The sequence below is a fragment of the Cyclopterus lumpus genome, chromosome 10 (genome assembly GCF_009769545.1).
Source record: "Cyclopterus lumpus isolate fCycLum1 chromosome 10, fCycLum1.pri, whole genome shotgun sequence".
NCBI lineage: Eukaryota > Metazoa > Chordata > Actinopteri > Perciformes > Cyclopteridae > Cyclopterus > Cyclopterus lumpus.
In genome coordinates this window covers 11,903,940-11,924,405 of record NC_046975.1, presented here as the reverse complement: position 1 = coordinate 11,924,405, position 20,466 = coordinate 11,903,940, and the positions used below count along the sequence as shown (strand labels likewise).

The 20,466-nt window shown below is 43.9% G+C and overlaps 1 protein-coding gene across 1 annotated transcript in view; it reads right to left on the bottom strand.

Annotated features, from left to right (window-relative positions):
• ndst1b (N-deacetylase/N-sulfotransferase (heparan glucosaminyl) 1b) overlaps window positions 1-18,437 on the bottom strand; it is a 38,327-nt gene extending 19,890 nt beyond the window's left edge. The window contains exon 1 of the mRNA XM_034544063.1: window positions 18,313-18,437. The gene's annotated coding sequence lies outside the window, so the exon portion shown is untranslated. The remainder of the gene's footprint in view (window positions 1-18,312) is intronic.
• Between the last annotated feature and the right edge of the window lie 2,029 nt (window positions 18,438-20,466).

The following is a 20,466-nucleotide window of genomic DNA, read 5'->3' as shown; positions in this document are numbered from 1 at the left end:
TCTTCCCTTCTTTCATGTCCAGATAAGAAACGGCCTGCATTGATCTGACTGATTCGACGCAGCAGAAATGCGCTCCCATGGGAATATCACGATGCGAAAGAATAGCTGACACAAGAGATGATATTGTGTTGTACTGCCCATATCTTTGCCTGCGAGATGAAACGGATAGGAGTGTTCCTCCTGCATGAAAACGTGCTCATAATCATCAGCTTGCATTCAAAGACCAATCAAGAACAGACAAATGGATTGCAGAATAAATTTGTCTGGAGGGCTGTATACTGTATGTTTTACATAAACAAACAGTGCACACTAGACATGTGGACCCATCGCGGTAATTGCAGGCAAGAAATGTGTGAAAACTCCAACAGCAGAGACATACCCAGCCTCATGATTGGTTTATCACAACAACAATAATTACACTCCCAATTGTAGCCTCGATTATGAATCCTATTACAAACCATGTGTCTTTTGAAACTGAAGCTAAGCTCCGGCTTTTCTCTTCCCCATCTCTCTCTCATACTTTCTGCCTGAGCCGTGGTTTTTAAAACACAACCACAGTGAAGCTACACTCCCCTGTAATCCAACGTGGCAGTATTCCCCCTCCGAGACCCTCTTTGCTGTTTGTAGGCCAATAATTCAACAGATCTTCTGAAAATAAAAAACTAATGTGTCAACAAATATAAGATGGCTCCACACAGATGTGATTCTATGACCAGCTAAGGGAATGTATTTGTTATGTACAGTATTAGCTCTATATGTGGTTTAATGTTAATAACAGTAGAATTGTGAAAACTATGATAACAACCAGTGCATACAGTTTTCAGAAGGGGCATACGTTACAGAGCTGTGTGTAACTAAGGTATAAACATGATAAATACACCTGCATTTGGATGATGTAAAAGCTGACATCCTGTCAAAACCTACATAATGAGGTCAAAGGAATATTCTAAATGAGTAAATAGATGTTCAATTATCCCTCGTCGTACAGTAAGGTCAGTCATTAAAAGAAGGACTGAATCTGGCACAGCGGCTCTCTTTTCCAAGAGAAGGCCATACGGAAGAAGAAAAAGAACTGAGGATCTCTCTGCATTAAAGCACTAGTCTGAAGGCCACCGGGAGGCCACTGTGCATTCAAAAGCTGCTGCCTGGGGGTTTCAGCAGTCACAGTTTTATAGCAAATTGGTAAAGAGAAAGCCACTGTTAAAAATAACTCACATGACACCTCAGCTAGTGTTTGCCAGAAGGCAAGTGGGAGAAAAACAAAATTGACAAAAATGCAATGCATGCGCTTTGGAGATGCTTCTCTGCAGTACAAGCTGGAAGAGCTGAAGAGGATAAAACACAATACAGCACAAACCAATGGGATAAACTTGCTAAAGTTTGATAGAAGACAGACTTTAGAGAAGATTTATGTTTTAGCAAGACGTCAATCCCAAACAAAGGCCAAAAGCTACAAAGGGATGGCTTGAACCCAACAATGTTAATGTCCTGAAGTGACAAGGTCCAGACCTCAATCCAATACGGAATTAGCTGCAGTTCATGAAACGTGACAGAGCCTGTTAATATATGTGCCAATACAGACCTATCCCCACAGCCATAAGCCTGTAATTGACTATCTACTAATTATTAACCTGGGATGGATAAAAGAAATCTCACTATCTTGCATTTTATATTTGTCTGTTTTTATCAGTTGATCAGTGTAATATAAGAAGCTTTTTCCAATAAATTAATTATGAAAAGTCAAAAGGCAGCGGACTACTTAGGAATAATTAGGCATTGTACATAGCTCTCCTATCCCCTCTTCCTCAAGTCTGTCAGTGTTCCTCAAAATAAAAACACAGCTCCGCCACAGGGCACCGTTATTCCTTTCCCTGCTCTAGTCTGCAGCTGGTCAAGACTCTGTGTCTATTTCCACCCCTCGCTGAAGCGCTCTACCTGTCGGCATCCAAGCTGCTTTCCCTTCCTCTGTTCCTGTCCTGACCAGAGGGTGAGACATGTGTGGGTGTCAGAGCTGACAGGTCTATCTGGGCTCCGTCTACTGTGCTGGCTCTTCCCATTTCCTCTCTTCACTGCCGCCTCTACAGCTGCTGTGCATCCTACTGCGTCACCACACACACACAAGTTTACAGAAGGGGGTAGCTGTGGCCTGTGCACAGGGTCAAGCCTTGACAGTGCTGCATGCATGGGGTATGTCCATGGAACACAACACTTTGAGATGAAACCAATAATACATTATTTTTTTTAGCAGGAGAGAGAGAGAGGGGGGGTGTATTTATGTGGCAAGAGGTGGTGCATTTTCCTGTCAGTTCAAGGAAAGCCTGTCAAGAGTTATGGATTACATATCACTGTGCAGCATTGTGAACACACACACACACACACACACACACCTGGCAGTTTAATGGTGTGTACACATGTTCTCAGTGTGTGTAGACGCTTGCACATTCACATGTTGTTGGATGCATACGGCTCGGCGGTGGGCTATGGGTCCAAACACCCAAACTGAAAAGCAGACTGTCGTGTCATGAGTTAGCCATATAAAAATATAAAAGCCGTCTCCCGCCACCCATCCATAACCGGCAGCTGCCAAAGTCATTGCGGTTCAGCCACACGCCGACACCATAAACCCTATGTAACACATTTCTCATTTGCTACGCCTCTCAGACATTTGCTTTCCTGAGCACACAAAGACGTTTCTTGAGCACACGCACACAATCAATTCTTACACACAGAGAGATACACACACTTCCACAGACAGATTGGTTGGGTATTTTCCCCCCATTGGCAGTAACAGGTGTGTGTGGGGGTAGGAAGTAGTAAGCTGATCCAGCCATGAAGACCGACTCCTTCTCCTCTCTTGCCAAAACATCCCCAGTCCCACCGCTATCCTTCACCTCCTGGAGGGAAACTTCCAATCAGTCCAGCAGATCAATACACCCTGGCCTCAGGATATGAGGCTCTAAAGTTAACTAGAAGCACTTAAGGAGAAGGGAATCGGTATCGATTACAAAGGGTTAATGAGACCTCCTTGGGTGCTGGCTATGCTTTTTGGAGATTGAAAATGCATGACTTGGTCATTTAATTGATAAACTCATAGCACATGCACAAACTTGACGAGGATTTAATACAACAATTCTACAGTCCACTGCCTTGTGTTTTGACACTTCAAAGTGTGCACACATGTGAATTAAGGATGAATGGAACAATGCTAATAGCCCCTCTGTCAGAGGAGAGGGCTCGGTGCCACGATGAATCAGTGCAGACTGAACGAAGTGACCAGAAGGAAAGCAAACTAGTAAATCTTTTATCTGCAAGTAAAAATACTGAGTATGATGAAGTTCAGGATGCCACAACATCTTTGCTCCAATATCAATTATTCAGCATTGCCTTTTCTAACCCTTTAATTATACATAAGTGTTAGAATAACAAAGGCTAGGGACGCTCACTGTGTGCCTGCTTACAAAGGTCTTGACAATGGGACCGGATGGGGAACTTTAGCCTTTAGGTAGAGGTTGGAGCAAGACGGAAGCAAAAAGGCCTTCGGGCCGCTTCGCCCTGCTGTCGAGCTGTCATTTATGATGTGTCTGCCTCACCCACTGTGTGATCAGAGATCAAAGGGTTAACTGAAACTCTGGCCTATAGCCCTGCGCTGCTTACATTATTCAACAGCTTGTTACAACAGCCTGCTCCCTGATCTCACACACAGGGAGACAGAGCTGGAAACTCCAGGGAGGGGAGCACTAGGGACGAATAGCCGGATTAAGAAAAAGGGATGACAGAGGGACCGGGAGGCTGGAAAGAAGAAAGATAAGAGCGAATGAGGGGTTGAACTGAGGGATGTGGGGAAGACCATTAGGATTCAATAGGATGAAAAGAAGTACTGAGAAAAGGGAAGGATGAGAAAGTGGTGAAAGATAGTGAGGGAGCACAGGTGGAGAAAAAAGGAGACCTGTCCGTCCAAATCTGCCTGTTGCCATGGGAGACTGATCAGAATCACTGAATATGGACGTTTAACCTTTGACCACTTCACATAGACAATTTGTTAACTCTGCTCCACATTTCGTCTGAGGGAGGCAGAGGTTTAATTTCCATTCTTTTTACAACACAGTAGCAAAAAATGCTACAGTCCATTTACTTACATCTCAATTATGACAAAACATAATGATAATTAAAAATGTTCAAATCCATCTTTTTCTTTCACTGTTTATTATCTTTTTTTCAGACTTTGATTGTGTACCCAAAGCCAGCCACATTGTTATTTTTTTCATTTCGTAGGCTAAACAATCTTTATACACAATCCCTCTCAGTTGGGAGCAAGAACCAAAGATATAAAAGGTGGATGGAGAATAAGTAAGGGTACTACTACACACCACTCAAATCAAAATAAAAAATGAATATGATTTGAAGATCAAACAAGGGGCTTGTGACAGTGTCCAAATGGTCCTCTGGGCCCTTTTCAAAGTCCTTTAACAGGCAGGCTGCCCGTTCAATGTTCATGTCTTTCTTTAGTTCATTCACGACTGATTCTCCATACGAGACACCTGGATATTGGCTGCTAGTGTGTTTGAACAGGTATCGCAGCAGTATCCACTGGCTTTAGGTACTTCTGAAAGCGTACTCATAGACAAGCGCAAAACAACAGAGCAAAACAACATCCATCAGATGAGCACTGAACTGACAGCGACCATGTTTTGGAAGCGCGCCGTTAATAGTCCCAGACTTGCGCCGCTTCTCAGTGAGCGGGCTCCTTTGTTCATTAATTGATTGGCCTTCCCTGCTGGGCCTCAGTAACTAGGTTACACAGATCCATGAAAAGAAGAGCATCCCCCCCCCCCCCCCCCCCCCGGTGAAAGACGGAGGATAGATAGACGACGCAGGGGCAGGAATCTGAGTGTTAATATAACTAATGGAGTGAGGACGACAGTAACTTTATTGAAATCACCCTCATCTAATTAGAGCAAGCAGCTGACGAGAGCAAAGGGGGACGGGAAGGAAGGTTGGATCCCATTATGAAAGGGTGAAGTCACCGTCGTATCAACCGATTGGGTAAAGTGTCGTCTGAGAGAGACGGTGTGATGTGCATTACCCAGCTGTCACAAGACAGATCTTACACATAGAGGGACTTGTAACCTCCCATTACTTTGCTCACTGTCATGGGCTAATATAATGGAAGCAGGTGAGGGAAAGTGCAGAGGCGGTTGTGACCATCATGCTGGAAGTCACCGAGGCGGTCGCTCTATCTGAAGCACTAGTCACCTAGTACCACATCACTTGATGAGAGCATGTGACCTCTGAGACAAGGGGAGAAGCTCAGCAGCTAGACACACAATGTACTAGCTTTGCCGTCATGAAAGGTAATAAAGGCAACCCTTTTACTCATTACTAGAAGTTTAACCTTTCTTCTTGAAGGGATCAGGGAAACACTGTCCCTTAAAAGTTCCTAAAATACCAGTAAAATAAAAATAAGAAAGTACAATTGCCAATAATTAGTAGGTTCTTCATTTGATCCCGTTTAATTTATAACGTGTTGTTGCACAGTTTGTTGAAGTACAGTATGCTTTTGATTACTGTGGCTCCTGGGAGCTCATCGTTGGCTAATTGTGGACAATGCGTGTGGGGAAAAAAGAATTTTTTTTGCTAATTAGTTTTTGGTCAGAAAAATGAGTCTGTTGTTTTGAAAGCTGCTTTGAGAAGTGGAAACAAATGGACACCCTGCTGCCTGTAGTTCAAGTTGGCTGACCTGATGCCACCATATCCAACAAAACCATAACCACCAACCAGTCATGATAAATATGTCATACAAGGGAGGTGAAAGGCGTACTGTTTGGGAAGAACATGTTGTCTTTATTTTGGAATATAGTCCTAGAGATTGAAATTAGATGGTATAAGTAACACAAAAGGAACTAAAAAAGGCACCCCTGCAAAAGGACCACCCCAACTCTAAATTCTGATTTAAAGAGGCATGAAAACCTCACAGCAAAGCAAACCATAAATATCTCGCCCAGCTCTACAACGCCTACAACAACATGGATGGAGACACGCTGTGGCCTCGCTGTCGGCACAGGGCACAACAGCTGAACTAACGGAGGGTCTGCATCTGCCCCACATACCTCAGAGGATACAAGTTTCGACCATACACTTTATCCCTCGGGTAACAGGACGGAGCTCCCTCCACTAACAGATGGACCGGGTGGTGGGCAATGTGGCAAACAGTGTCACTACCAGCCTGACCGATATGGGCACTGTGTGTGCCAACGGTCAATACGATCAATGAGCGGTGCGGATGTCATTGGCAAAAGTTCGGAATACAAAACAAAATCAAACAAAGCCTCAGGCGTTCTTTGGAACGGAAAAATAAAGAAAAAGAGGAAATCACAATATGACTTTGTAAAAGAAATTGCTGGCATAGTACTTCTCAACCCAAGTGGGGCGTGACGGCCCACAACATAATCTTAATATATTATTGTCTCCTCCCACTCAGAGCGATGGAATCATAGCGCATATCGAGCTCCACGGAGAGCCTGCAAGGCAGAACAGTTGACCACTCCTCAAAAGATGACTTCAAGGTCACATGAGGACAGTGCAGTCGAGATACGGTTAATATCACTGTCACTGGTAGCTAGAGGGAGAGGAAAAGAAGCAGCGGAGTAACAGAGAGAAAATGAAAAAGAAGTCTTGAGCAGTTCACTTGTATTCTTTTAGACTGCAAATAACCTACTCGGCAAATTGCAAGGAAAGGGAGTCCGCCTCCTCCCGACAGACCCTCTAATGGTGTTGCCTTTAATACCTTTATCACTAATTCATTGCTCCTGATTTTCCAGCAGTACGGGTTGAAGCTTTGTCTTCTGTTTTATCTAGAGCCGGTGGCTTCGGGCCCTAATCAGTCAAAACTACCAACAGCTTTTCTCGGGGGATGGTGAAGCCAAAAACAGCATTATTGTACCAGTAGGTGATTTGCTCTGTGTGCAACTTCAAATGACTATAATTTGAGACTCTCCATGATGGTGTTTTGTGGAGTGGGTAAAATGTCAGGCTGTAATGAATGTTGAGGTTTCCCCCAGTTGTCCCTCGCTTGAAAGAGGATGCAGTCATTAAGCGGCATGACATTCAAAGATTTAACACACATGCAAGACTTTCAGTGCCCATTCAAATCAATAAAAAAAAATGTAATTCAAAAAAAAAAAAAGGAGGAGACAGATATTTTCTTTTCTCGCTCCATCCCACTTCGCCACCACCTCTCCCCTCACACATAGAAGCGTACACAAGTCTAATTAGCTGTGTTGTGTCCCTTGATGGCTCCGCCATTTCCTCTCACTGGGAAGATTAACCACCGCCACACTAATATCGGCCTCCACATCAACACAATTAGGTGAAGAGTGAAATGCGAGGCATGTCTTCACATCTCCCCGGTTTCATTAGGACACACAAAAGACAACTTGAGGACAGACAAGCCGCTGCGTCTGCAGGTTGGGGGGGCACTGAGCAGGTGTTCTTGGCAACCCAGACTGTCGCTATGAGATGTTGTTAGAACGCGTCCTAGATTATACATTACAGCCATGTTTAGGTTATAAAAAGAGCTCAAAGGCCACTTCAAAGTAACGACACTTGGCTTATCTGTTGATTAGAGCTGAGCAGTAACCAACTATAAAATAAAAAGTTGGCCTTAATGGTGCCAATAACTTGTGCAGATTATTTTCAATTATATTATATTATATTAATTATATAGTTCATTGAATGTAGCCTTTATAGGGGGTATATGAATCTTTCAGATCAGGGTAAATCCTTTATACTGAATGCAAGTGATATCATTCAGTGAGAATCTAATAGCATTAAGCCAAGGATATCCACAGCTGACATGGAATGAAGATATGATTTTACCCTCATTCTGCCATTCCACCAACAGTTTTTGAGTATATACACAAGGTTCAGTGCTGATTTTTAAGATTAATATCAAATCAAAGAATGCCAAGTAACTATCTATGTCACCCAACTCCTTCCAAATTGTGTCTCAAGAGGCCAAAACTCAAGGAAGTCAGGAAGGAGAAGCATCCATACAGTTCGACATGGAGCCTGCCTCAGACAATCCATTGTTTCAGATTGTTTCCAGATGCTACATACTTTAAAACTGTTGCATATTCTGGCAAAGATTTGTCATTCTTTCAGTCAAATCGCTGGGCTTCCTATTAGTTCTCGTCAGACGAGCCACCACCCAATGCATCCTTCACGAGCAAGTTACGAGAAATCCTTCAGCAACTACTGGAAATATATTTCAAGGATTTGTTTTTGGCAGGTTAATCATCAAAATGACAGAATACAACTATATGAGGAAGAATACTATTTAAAAAAAGAAACAAAAAGAAACTTCAGCTGCATAATATTTCACCATAATCAGCTTGATAGATTACAAACTATGATCAGTTGTACTAATTATGTTATTTATTAAAAAGGCAGAATGTGTCATCCAAAAGTAAACCAAAGACAAGCAGCGCAACATTAAACATCTAAACACAGAGCTAGGGCCTATAACTCATCAAGTAACAAAGTGTACACAAAATACACTTTACAGCCCCTCAATATTTACCGATTCCATTTACCGTATGTTAAGATCATAAAGTATAGTATATTACATATTGAGTATTAATTTAAACCATTAGTTGCTATTTGTAACTAATAACGACAGCAATTTTAAAGCAGTCATTTTTCAAGCAAATTTGCTAAATGGTTCATAGTTCCAGCTTCTTAAATGTGAAATATGCGTCACATATGAACTGGTGATTGGAAATAGTTGAAGATATTAACTTTGTGTTAGGAAACACATGATATGCACTTTTTTTTACTAAACAAACAAATATGTGATAAATTGAGAAGATGATCAGATTCATTAATAATCAAAATAATCTTTATTATCTTAAATCACAGTCACTAGAGAATCATACAATTAATTATTTTGTACATGCATATTATCCAACATAAAAATACTCACTGTCTTTAAAAAAACAGCAGACTTAATATCAAGTTTGTTCCTTAATAGTTCAATCTAAATACATATACAGCAATGTGCTCCCAGATGAAATCCCCCCCCCCACACACACACACACACACACACTATGCCGTCTCGTCTATTGTTTTACAGGCAAGATGACAACATAAAGTTCTGCCATGTCCTATGATGTTAACACAAATATCTGGAACAGTTGATGTTGCTGGATCCTTGCATGACGTTTTCATTTAGGCCTTCAGACCACCTCATAGGTTTCCCGGCAGGGTAAACTCTGTTTTTCACTGTTTGAAGAATAGCCAGGCACAGAAAGACATAGATATCCTTATCATCGGATATGCTGTCAACTGACATGAAGAGCACACAGCAGATATTTACAGCTTTCTGGAAACATCTGTAGAATCATAGAGGACTGGCAGGCAGGCAGGTAAACAACGTGCTTACTAGGATCTCCCGCCCCTGCTAACCAGGCCTGTCAATCACAAGAATCAAGCTTGCGGCTGCGATTCAGATTGGGACGAAAGAAGACGGCTGCGCAATGGATGGTATGGCCGCTACACCACACAAGCTAAAGACTGTGGCAAGTAATTGCAAAAGACAAAAGAGAGTTTAAGACTCAAAGACACCAACAAAAACACAACAAATGCTTTGCTAATTGAGATGTTTTGCTCAAAGAACTGTCGCAGATCATTTAGCGATAGCTTGAGCAGCGAGTTTACAATTATGGAACAGAAGAAAAAAAGAGGAGATCTGCCACTGAACACGAGCGCACACAACAGAGCAGAGAGAGAAACAAGAGAGCTAGAACAGAGGAAATCTAACAAAAGACAACAGAACATAGTCGGAACACAGTGGAGCTGAGCACAACACACCAGAACAGGCTGTAATTGTGTTGTGCGGGACTGACCCCGGCGCATCCCAGCAGGCATTGCATGATGAATGGGCCTGGCGATGACTACATCCCACATCCCTCCTCCTCCTCCTCACATGCTCTTTTCTCTCCCTCTCCTCCCTGTCGCCACTATTAGCCCTCCTTCTGTCCCTCCCTTTGCTCCCCTCCTTTCCCCAAAACCACACTCTATTCAGCTGCTGCCATCCCACAAGATTAATTTGCATTCAGTGCACTTAGTCCTCGTATTGTGCTCTGACACAATGACATATTACAGTGCATGGCACACCTATTAAACATATAGTCTAGCTTGAGGGTCGATGCTCTTTTTTTTGTAAGATGGTTATGATAGAGTACAAATGTGTAGAACAAGAAGCGCGGGGCTTGATCGGTTATGAACGCAGAGAGGCTCTGACACACAAGTCACAGCGGGGTCATTACAGGAACAGTTAGATAACCTCGATTAATGATTCACTAGGCCCAAACTAATAAACTGGGTCAGATTGTGTTAGTAGTAGCAAGAGCAGAGAGACCTTCAGGTTAGGCTGCCTGAGAAAGAACAGCAGCAGTGAGAATGAGACAGGGAGGGAGCAAGAAAAAGAAAATTACAGACACAAAAAAAAGCGATAGAGGTGTTAGTGTTACTCCACTACAGACCCCGAGGAAAGAGACAGTAATGCATGGGAAATAGGCTTTTTCCTCCAGATTTCTTTGCTCCTGTTCTCCTTCAACTGTTCCATCATGCCCATGTCCAAGGGGAGCATAAGAGGGAGACCAAATTTAATTTGCTACACCGTCTCTAGCCTTCACCCGTTGTGCCCGGGGACCAAAGAAATGGATCCTGAAATTTAAAAAGATGAGTTAAATGAAGAAATAAAACAGGGTCCTCAGGAGAAGGCATAAGAGACAATAGCACAGAGGGTGGCAGCGAAAATGAGAGCAGCAGAGTCTGTGGGGAGGGGAGGGGGGAAGCTGGGAGAGTGTTATGTGGGCCAGATATCTGTATAACTGTATGGTTATCATAAACCAGCTCAGAGGCCAGGCCATCTGGAGAGGCCACAGGTTTACTCAAACAATCTGATCAGGCTGGTGATAGTGGCCACTGCTGATGGCACAACGTCCAGACATAGGAGGTGACTGAAGGGTTAACAACCCATTACCTCACCCTGCTGCGCTCCCCGAGGACACACAGTATGGGGTTATGGTGGTGGTGTGTGTGTGCGTCTACCTCATAACCCGTGGCGCACCTTTAGGCTGTTACTCAACAAAGGGGAACTCAGCGCAGTGACATCACCACAGAGACTTCGCCTGGATGCAGGAGACAAGGGCATGGAGGATGGAGACAGTGGAGGCTGTGGACTATGTGGGAGTCACATTACTCCTCTACAGCCCTTCTCTACCAGTCACACAAGCACTTTGAGGACTCAACAGTAAAGCCAGAGTCTTGACAACTTTTAACGCCTACTTTGCTAGAGTAGATCAGAGGCAACGGAGGGATAAAGGGAAGAATAAAAAGGAAGAAAGAGGAATCTAAAACCCACCAGGCTTGCTCAGTGTGTAGCCTCAGTATTGTGTTGTGGGAAGTCTTGAATTTCATTATCAAACTGGTGACTCAAGTTCATCCACTGCTCAGTCCCACCGTAGAAGGGGGGAAAAAATAAGGGGGCTTTCACCCCGACTCATTGACGGCCAATGAGCTCTGGTGGCGCTGTAGCAGAGAGTCGGGGGCCATTACGGAGAGAAAACAAACACAGACCTCTGGCCAGGCACACACAGCGTGGCCCAGACACCTGTGTCCCATTCAACCAACATATCCGGCCACTTAACACTTCACAGAGGGGGCAGGGTGGTGTTTGTTTGCAGGCCCCACTTTGGCTCCTTCAGTTTAGCTTCTTTACCCAAACAGGCTCTGAGCCTCCCTGTAAGGACCAAATGCTTGCGGCTGTAGCACGTCCCGCTGAGAGCTCCCAACCGTCACACCACCTGACCATCACAACTGACCCCATTTGAAGCTGCACACTCTGAATAAAACTGGCCAAAACAAAGCTCATTCATCCTGCTGTCATTTGCAGTCTCCAGCCATTCTCCTGTCTAGATGCCCCAGCTGCATCTGGACTGACCTCAGGGTTGCCAACACCTGTCCTGCATCGACAGTGAGAGGAGCGCGCACACACAAACAGTGTCGCACACAAACAGTGTCGCACACAAACAGTGTCGCACACAAACAGTGTCTCACACACACACACACACACACACACACACACACACACACACACACACACACACACACACACACACACACACACACACACACACACACACACACACACACACACACACACACACACACACACACACACACACACACACACACACACACACACACACACACACACACACACACACACACACACACACACACACACACACACACACACACACACACACACACACACACACACACACACACACACACACACACACACACACACACACACACACACACACACACACACACACACACACACACACACAGGATGAGAGACAGCAGGGTGGGCAGACACGGCACCGCCTCGGATCAGTGGAGGGGTACGCTTGGAGCTGCCAGCAGCTAAACCTCGGGTCGGCACCATTACAATTCTTTCCACCTCAGCAATTCAAAATGGAGAAGAGGTATGCCATCAGCTGTGGTCAGTTTGTTATGGTGGATTCTCAATGACTCGATGCAATTTAATGAATTGAAATGGAGATGACCCATAACCCTGGCAATGCACTCATAGGTTCCACCCAAAGATTGAGCTAGATAGCGGGGCTGAGTTGTTTAGATGTGGAGGAGGCCACTTGCATGCCACAATGCTTTGTTTGCAGTGAAGCCAAATGCCCTCACAGATGGGAGCCGACTGAACACCAGATGACTGTGGTATGGTGGCTTGGTCTGCTTTGAGGCTAAGGGACCGGGGAGAGAGGGAAGAGAACAGGGGCACTGGGCACCAGATGTCTTGCTAAAGTTTACTCAGTCCTGCTGTCCTGGTGGGACACCATGAAGCTCCGGCCTGGTCTGATCTCAAGGCCGTGTCACAGAAGTGCCCATTTCTATGTTGTACTGTTGTCCTGGCCAACAACACTATATGATCATAGCAGCCAAACAAAAGAAAGCTGAAACCTCTACCTTGACCTTGTGTCTGTCTTCATTCCTCACTTTCCAACAATATCCCTGCTTACCGTGACATCACTCTAAACACAAACTCTGGTATGCAAACACCGAACACGGTCTTCCTGATAGCATTGGGCCGCGGCTGTAGTCTTGTATAAGCTTCAGGAAAAATGGTGAAACAGTAGAAACAAAGACAAGGAGAGAGGGGGCATTGACAAAAAACTCAGTCAGTTAATATGTACATACCTAACTAGCAGCTCTGCAATCAGTTTTGTCTGAAAGTGTTTTTACATCATGCTTGTGCACATTAGTTAAGTGTTTTTTCAGCAAGGTAATTACTAAGAAATTACTAAAATGTTAGTATTGTTTTGGTACGTCTCAAGACATCGGTGTAAATATTACATTAAGAAACCTGATTTAATGGAGTGCTTTTTTTTTCCAATGGAAAACAAAACAATTTCCACTTATATCTGAATGTTAAACAACCTGAGGCATGCATGACTGTGGGCATGCACACATAAACTCTGAAGTAGGTGAGATTATGTGTGTGTGTGATCTGTTGTGCAGCCAGACCCGGTGAGGACACCAGACAACTGGGTAAACATACAGACCCCCCCTCCCCTCCACCTGTCTGCCCTCCCTGCTCACATCAGTGAGCCTTTAGCACAAAGCCATAGGTCCAATGATGTACGGCTACTGTCAAACATTTACACAAACAGTCTTCATCGCAGATTTCCTGTTCTCCTAGTAATAGTACAAAACCTTGACCCCAATACAGCATGCTCAATATAAAATGGCAAGCATTCCTCAATGCAACGCTAAGGCAACACAAACATATGTCTCTGAAAACGCTCTTTCAACTGGCTATATGGAGAGAGACAAAAACAAATCTTATCGTATCCGATGACTGATAGCACTTATGAGGACAGGGTTAGAATATCCCGCAGTGAAGAGGTGTGTTCCCATTTATGCATCTCTCCATCTATGAAAACGGCTTCATTAACAGGCTAGTGCCAAGAGCTCTCTCGTCGAGATGTACCCCAAGGGTCCGCTGGAATGTATGAGGTGAAGTCCATTAACACCAGACAGCTCGTTTTTTGACCACTAAATAAAACTGGGTATTTTTCTGTGTCTGCGATATAAATAGTCTTTAGTTTAGGAGCTGGCAAGAAACACATTTCTGGGGCTGAAAACTCTACTACATGGAATAAAATGAGATCTGGTTCTTGATACTGCGTCATCACAGGTGTTGATCTGGACCCAGGAGAATGTGTCTTGCATAAAGAGCAATGTCACACAATTCTTAAGTAAAAACAGCTTCATGTCATAACTTGTCAAGAGAGTAGCCAAGCAGGATCTAATGACTTTTTGGTCAGAAGTATTTTAAGGACCAGTTAGGCTACCTCTACGGGCCTAATTGAAATATGAGTTTGATGTACAAAAGATGATTAGGGTTTTCCTACGGTGCCTTTCATGGTAATTTGTTGCCTAAATGCCTAAAATTATGAAATGGTCTACGTCTAAACATTGGCGACTGGGCATGAAAACTATAAAAAATAAATAATAAAAACATGCTGTCCTTTGCTGGAGATAAATCCATATCTCACACAACTCGTCCTGTTCTTCTGGAATATTTCCCGATCCCTCAGGCAACCAGAGCTGGCTACCTCTCAGCCTATGACATAGCTCTTACTTTCCCAGCACTTACACTCCTCATCTGATGAAACGCTACACCCTAGTCACCATTATTCGTCTGGATACAGGAACCTCTGGAATGTATCGGATTCCTGCCTCGGGGGGGTAGGCACCTTAGAAACATGGACTTACCTCCCCCAGCTAGCTTCTCCCACTTTTCCTCTGCCCTCTCTCTTCGTCTATCTTTCCATTCACCAAAATTCCATTAGAGGCCTGCTTGATTTACACCTCCTCATCGCCCATCTGATCTAATGGGCTCACATTTTTGACACACGTCTCACAATAGAACGATATGTGAGGGACAGTTTACAGTTTTGGAACGTTTTTTCCAGCTGTCTGCTGCCTCCTTCCCGTCTCGGGCCCAACCAAACGGTAAACATCCCAATAACGCTCACACTTGCTACATTTTATGCGGGGTCACACTACTCGCCATGCTTGAGCACAACTAGAAATTCCAATTAGATAACTATTTTGTCCTCGAGTGCAACAATAGTGCAACCACATCTCCCCTCTCCAGAGTGCAACAGTTATGCAGAGCAGTACTCGGGCCTGTAGAATTGAGTACCTCTGAGTCACTGGCCTGCGTAATTCAGTCTAGGGAATTATGACAGTGGAAAATCATTTCCCTGGGCCGGGGATAGGAGGCCATGGCTAATCGTTCAGTAATCTGATCTGCCTGCATACTGTAGCATTCAGGCGCACCGCGCCGCTAGCCAGTCACACATGTGGACACCCCCGGTGCCTGCCAACTATCTGATGGAGGCTAACACTATTCAAAAACAACTCTCCAGGTTTTCCTGAGGATTACAGATGCTATCGGATCATTTGCTAATACTCGGTTGTGCTGTTCCGTTTGAAATGTATTTACTCTGCTCCTGCTCTCCAATACCCCTCACGATAGCACAGCCTAAGCCAACAAATGCTGCAGCCACATTCCAGGCAGAAACAGGCATTTCAATACAAATTTACAGGCTACAATAGTACAATCTTCCTCCTGCATGCTGGTGTATTAATCCAAAAGCTTGACTTAATGAGGAAACATCTGAGTTGGTCTGTCAAACAGCAGGCTTTTTTGGGTACTCTTCCAATTGTAGATTCCACTATCTAGTGAAGCCAGTGGTGTTGTAGTAGTAAATGAATAAGAACCATAGGGAGCAGTGCTGTGGCACAAAGCAGTGCTTATACCCAGCAGAGAGGGTTGGGGGGACTTGAGTTTTGGAAAGATGCCTGGCTTCAGCCCCACACTAAAGAGAGGTCTCCCTCCACACACACACACACACTGAGTGTAGATACAAGGGGCACTGACATGGAAAAATACAAGAGATGGCAAGTTGTTGGGCACCAAAGTTCCCAACAGTTAGCTTGTGTAAGCATTAAATGTGATGGCATAGTTAATTCACTACAATTAATCCCACATCCTCCTCAATGCAGAGATGCAAAGCAGTGAGAGCGATGACTGACAACAATATTCTTCTTACTCTTCCCCATTTAAGCCTAAAATCTAAAATGACAAATTGTCTGTGATCATGTCTCATTCTGATAAACGTCCAAACACCGTTTGGTGACGCGATCCGTCACATACTGTCAGACCCACAGCATTTTATCAACCTCCGTGTGTAGGCATTGTAACTCAGTTGCATCATTTCGCAGGCATATCGAAGTGAAGAGATGCTGATATACGATCAAATGGCTGCGGCAGCAGTGGCAGCCTTCATCAACTGAAAGCGCTAGATCACAGCATGTTTGGCAGCCAGTGGGAGCAGTCAGATGGAGGGTTAGAACAACCAGACAAACAGTTGGCACTGACAAATAGAGCGCAACTTAAGATTCTTCTCTCCACAAATTTGACAAACAAAAGAAGTCAACCACACTTTTTTAAAAATCTAATCTGCAAATGGAATAAGCCCTACTTTTTTTTTTAATGATGGGTGGAACATGTGATAAACAACCCATGGCTTGGGAATAGCAAAAATGTGAAGCACTGGTTGAATAAATCTCATGATACATAAAACCAGAAGGACTGCACATTTCAGTTCCAAGAATGTCTTCAGTTGAGACGTAACTCAGGGAAAGTCCTCATGACTTTGCCAAATACACTCTGAACGTGAGTCACTGTCATTCTCCTTTAGTAATCTCTTACTCACATAGGTGCACGCTTGCACGCGCACAAACCCCAAGGCAACAGATTTCAGGCAGGTCTGGACTGCCTCTTGTAGCTACAGAGCAGAGTCAAGTGTTTTTAGTATTTAACAGATGCAGCTATGACTGTGAAGATGCTCAACAAAAGGAGAAGCCTCACGCAGAAGAAGAAAAAATATCCTATTTTATTGCATTCATTGTGCAACAGCCAGTAGATATGCACTTAGAAACAACAACATATCAACACACTTACAACTGGCTGCATATTTGTAGACTGTGCATCCCAAACTGCCCTCCTTTTTTTGGGAAGCTAAAACTAGAGAATGATATGGCAAAGTCAGCATTATCTTACACACACACACACACACACACACACACACACACACACACACACACACACACACACACACACACACACACACACACACACACACACACACACACACACACACACACACACACACACACACACACACACACACACACACACACACACACACACACACACACACACACACACACACACACACACACACACACACACACACACACACACACACACACACACACACACACACACACACACACACACACACACACACACACACACACACACACACACACACACACACACACACACACAATATTAGTAGCACTCAGCCTGCATGATTCCTACAGGTAGCTACATAATAGCCTGATGCATCATCTGTCATAACACAGAGCCTGTAATCATTGCTGATAATTAACCCAAGTTGCCCGAAATAATTTGGACAAATTGAATAATGTTAAAGCGGTCGCCGCATTCCCGTGGTTGTCTTTTATCCACGTCTGCCATGTGCAGCGCTATTACATTAGGTGGCAGACAGTCGTATCGACCTTTAATTATAATTTGCACCCAAAATCGGTTGGCTTTTCCGTTGCAAGGGACACGTTAGACTGTAACGTTTGGAGGGTTAAATTGCCACATTGACGCCAAATAGTAAAAGCTAACTTGAGGAGAGCCTTTGCTAATAAATACTCTATACATCGCAGCTGGTGCAAAGTTACACAAACAAGTTCCCCGCGTAGCTGGTGCCGTAGCTGCCTTACGGTATCCGGCTGGATAAAGGAATTCCGATATTAAATCACAGACCGGAGCAGCCGGACACGGCTCTCTCCTGCGCACAAACTTCGACCCGAGCCGCATCAAGAAAATGCCGTCTTTTCTCTTCCGCCGTGCGGGCTGAACCGACCCTCCACCATGTCGCCGGGGCTTCACGTTTCCAGTCGGGAGGTAGTCAGGCCGAAAAACTGGCCTCATTCTCCGTCTGCGCCAGACAATGTTCACGAGCCTGGCCTGGGAGACCGAGCGGCGGGGCTCTCGGTCGTGGACGTTAGCCGTACCGAAATGTGCGAAAACACCGCGCCGCGACTCGACTCGCGTTGCGCCGATGTACTCACCTTGTTTGAGGTTAGGTGGCTTTGGGGAAGACGCCGTCCAGTTGGGATGATTGCAGGAGTGAAGCACGGCGCGCGCGCGTGTCGTCGTCTCGGTTTGCTGTCGGCCGTGATGTGGAAGCGGCACAGCGGACTCGGCTGGGAGAAATCGGGAAATCTGAGAATGCCCCTCTCTTTTTGCAGCTCAGTGCACCGGCAGTGGCCCATAACTGTCGACAGGGGGCGCCCGCACAGCACGTTTTTTTTTGTCTCTGATATGCGCACACATGGATGCACTATGTAGTGAATACACACCTCCTCAAATAAATCTCCGTGCGGTCATATTCGTGTCCGAGTTTTATCCTCTTGAGTAGTGGGATTATGGCCCTGGTGAAATGTGTCTGTGAGTCAATATTTTAATCGGAATTAAATTGTGCATTGCATGATACTGGGATAATCCTGAAAGTTCTTGTGATTCCTATTTATTTTCTATTCCCTTCTCTCCGTTTTATCCTATGGCGATGATAGTTTTGATTAGTCACCCTGCAGATTACACAACAAGCACCGATGTAAACAATATGTGTAAATCTGTACAATGTTGTGTGTTGCATCAAAAGGAAACAGAATTAGGTTACATCAATAACAAATATCACTCCCTATATTTCAAGTATATATGCATTTCTCAATAGTGACTCAGGATAAATTAACTATAGTTATATTTAAGATTATCATTATAATCATTATATTTTTAACGGACTATCTTCAACTACGGCACATATTATTGCTACAAAGATTACATTGAAAACGAATAGCTATAGCTTTTACCAAACATAGTTTATGGACAAATTATTAATAAGTCTAATTTCCCAGTGTACCACATAGGAACGTAACATCAACAGTAGCAACCATTCTCAGAATATAATATGTTGAATGGAGCTAAAAAAAAACAGCAGCTGTGCAGCTGTGAGGTAATAGGACACCAATATGTCCCCTGACCTTGTGACTCGTGAGGATGGTGATTTTGATTACAGAATGGCTAAATCTAAAACAAAGCCTCATCCACATCACATGATCGAGGACACAGGGCCATTAAGATGAAGAGGGCGATGACTTTTTCTCAGTGTCCCCCGAAACACAAGGCAAAACACAAACTCTGCAACTGGATACAAAGGAAACTGGCAGAGGAGGATTTCAGTTGTCTTTCTCTTGAAATATGATCAGCATCTGTTGATCAATAATCTGTATTACCAAACTGATGACCACAATGTAACTGATAATAGTCACAGAATCTAACTTGAGAAGAGAAGCAGTTTTTCATTTGGAAGTAACTTAAAAGTACAGCTTCTGAATGGAAGCGGCACTATGACATATTTGCCAGCTCTTCAGGCCTGCATCTAATCCCTGTCCTTTGACTCTTCCAAAACCTGAACCTGACCTTAAATAAACAGTAGGGCTTAATACCCATCCGTAATCTCAAACTACGTATGCCCTGGTAATTGGAGTTTCACACAGCAAAGACACCCTGACCTGAACTGGAACAGGTGGATAGATAAACTGTAAGTGGTGCACACAATTGGCTTATACAAACTCACACACACCAGCACTCAGTCTTCTGTCTCTCTCTCTCTCTCACTCACTCACTCTCACTCACTCACTCACTCCCTCACAAACACACTCACAAACACACACACACACACACACATCCATTACTAAATTAAAAGTAGTATACCATAAGGTAAAAATATTCGCATTACAAGTAAAAATCTTCAAAATCGAATTTAAGTAAAAGTATTATTGGCAAATGTACATCCCATTTAGTAAACTGCTTGTATATTTTGTGCAAAATCTTAATCTACAAAGTAACTAACTAACTGTAAAATACAAGTACAAGTGGCATCAAGTACAAATGTTACAATAGCGTAAAGGCCTTCCATAACTCTGTAGCGCGAGACGTAGTTACTACAGCAAAACGATGAACCATATAGTAACTAATACAGCTTTAAATGTAAACGGTTGATGTCAGAGTTACTTGTAATACACAGCAAGTATTTCTACTTTCCCAACATTTATATTTGCTTGTTACATTTGACATTTTCTGAATTGGATTATGTCAGATAGCTTATTGAAATAGGGCGACACCATAAGGTGAAACGTGGCTCTCTGCTGCGGTGCATTGTG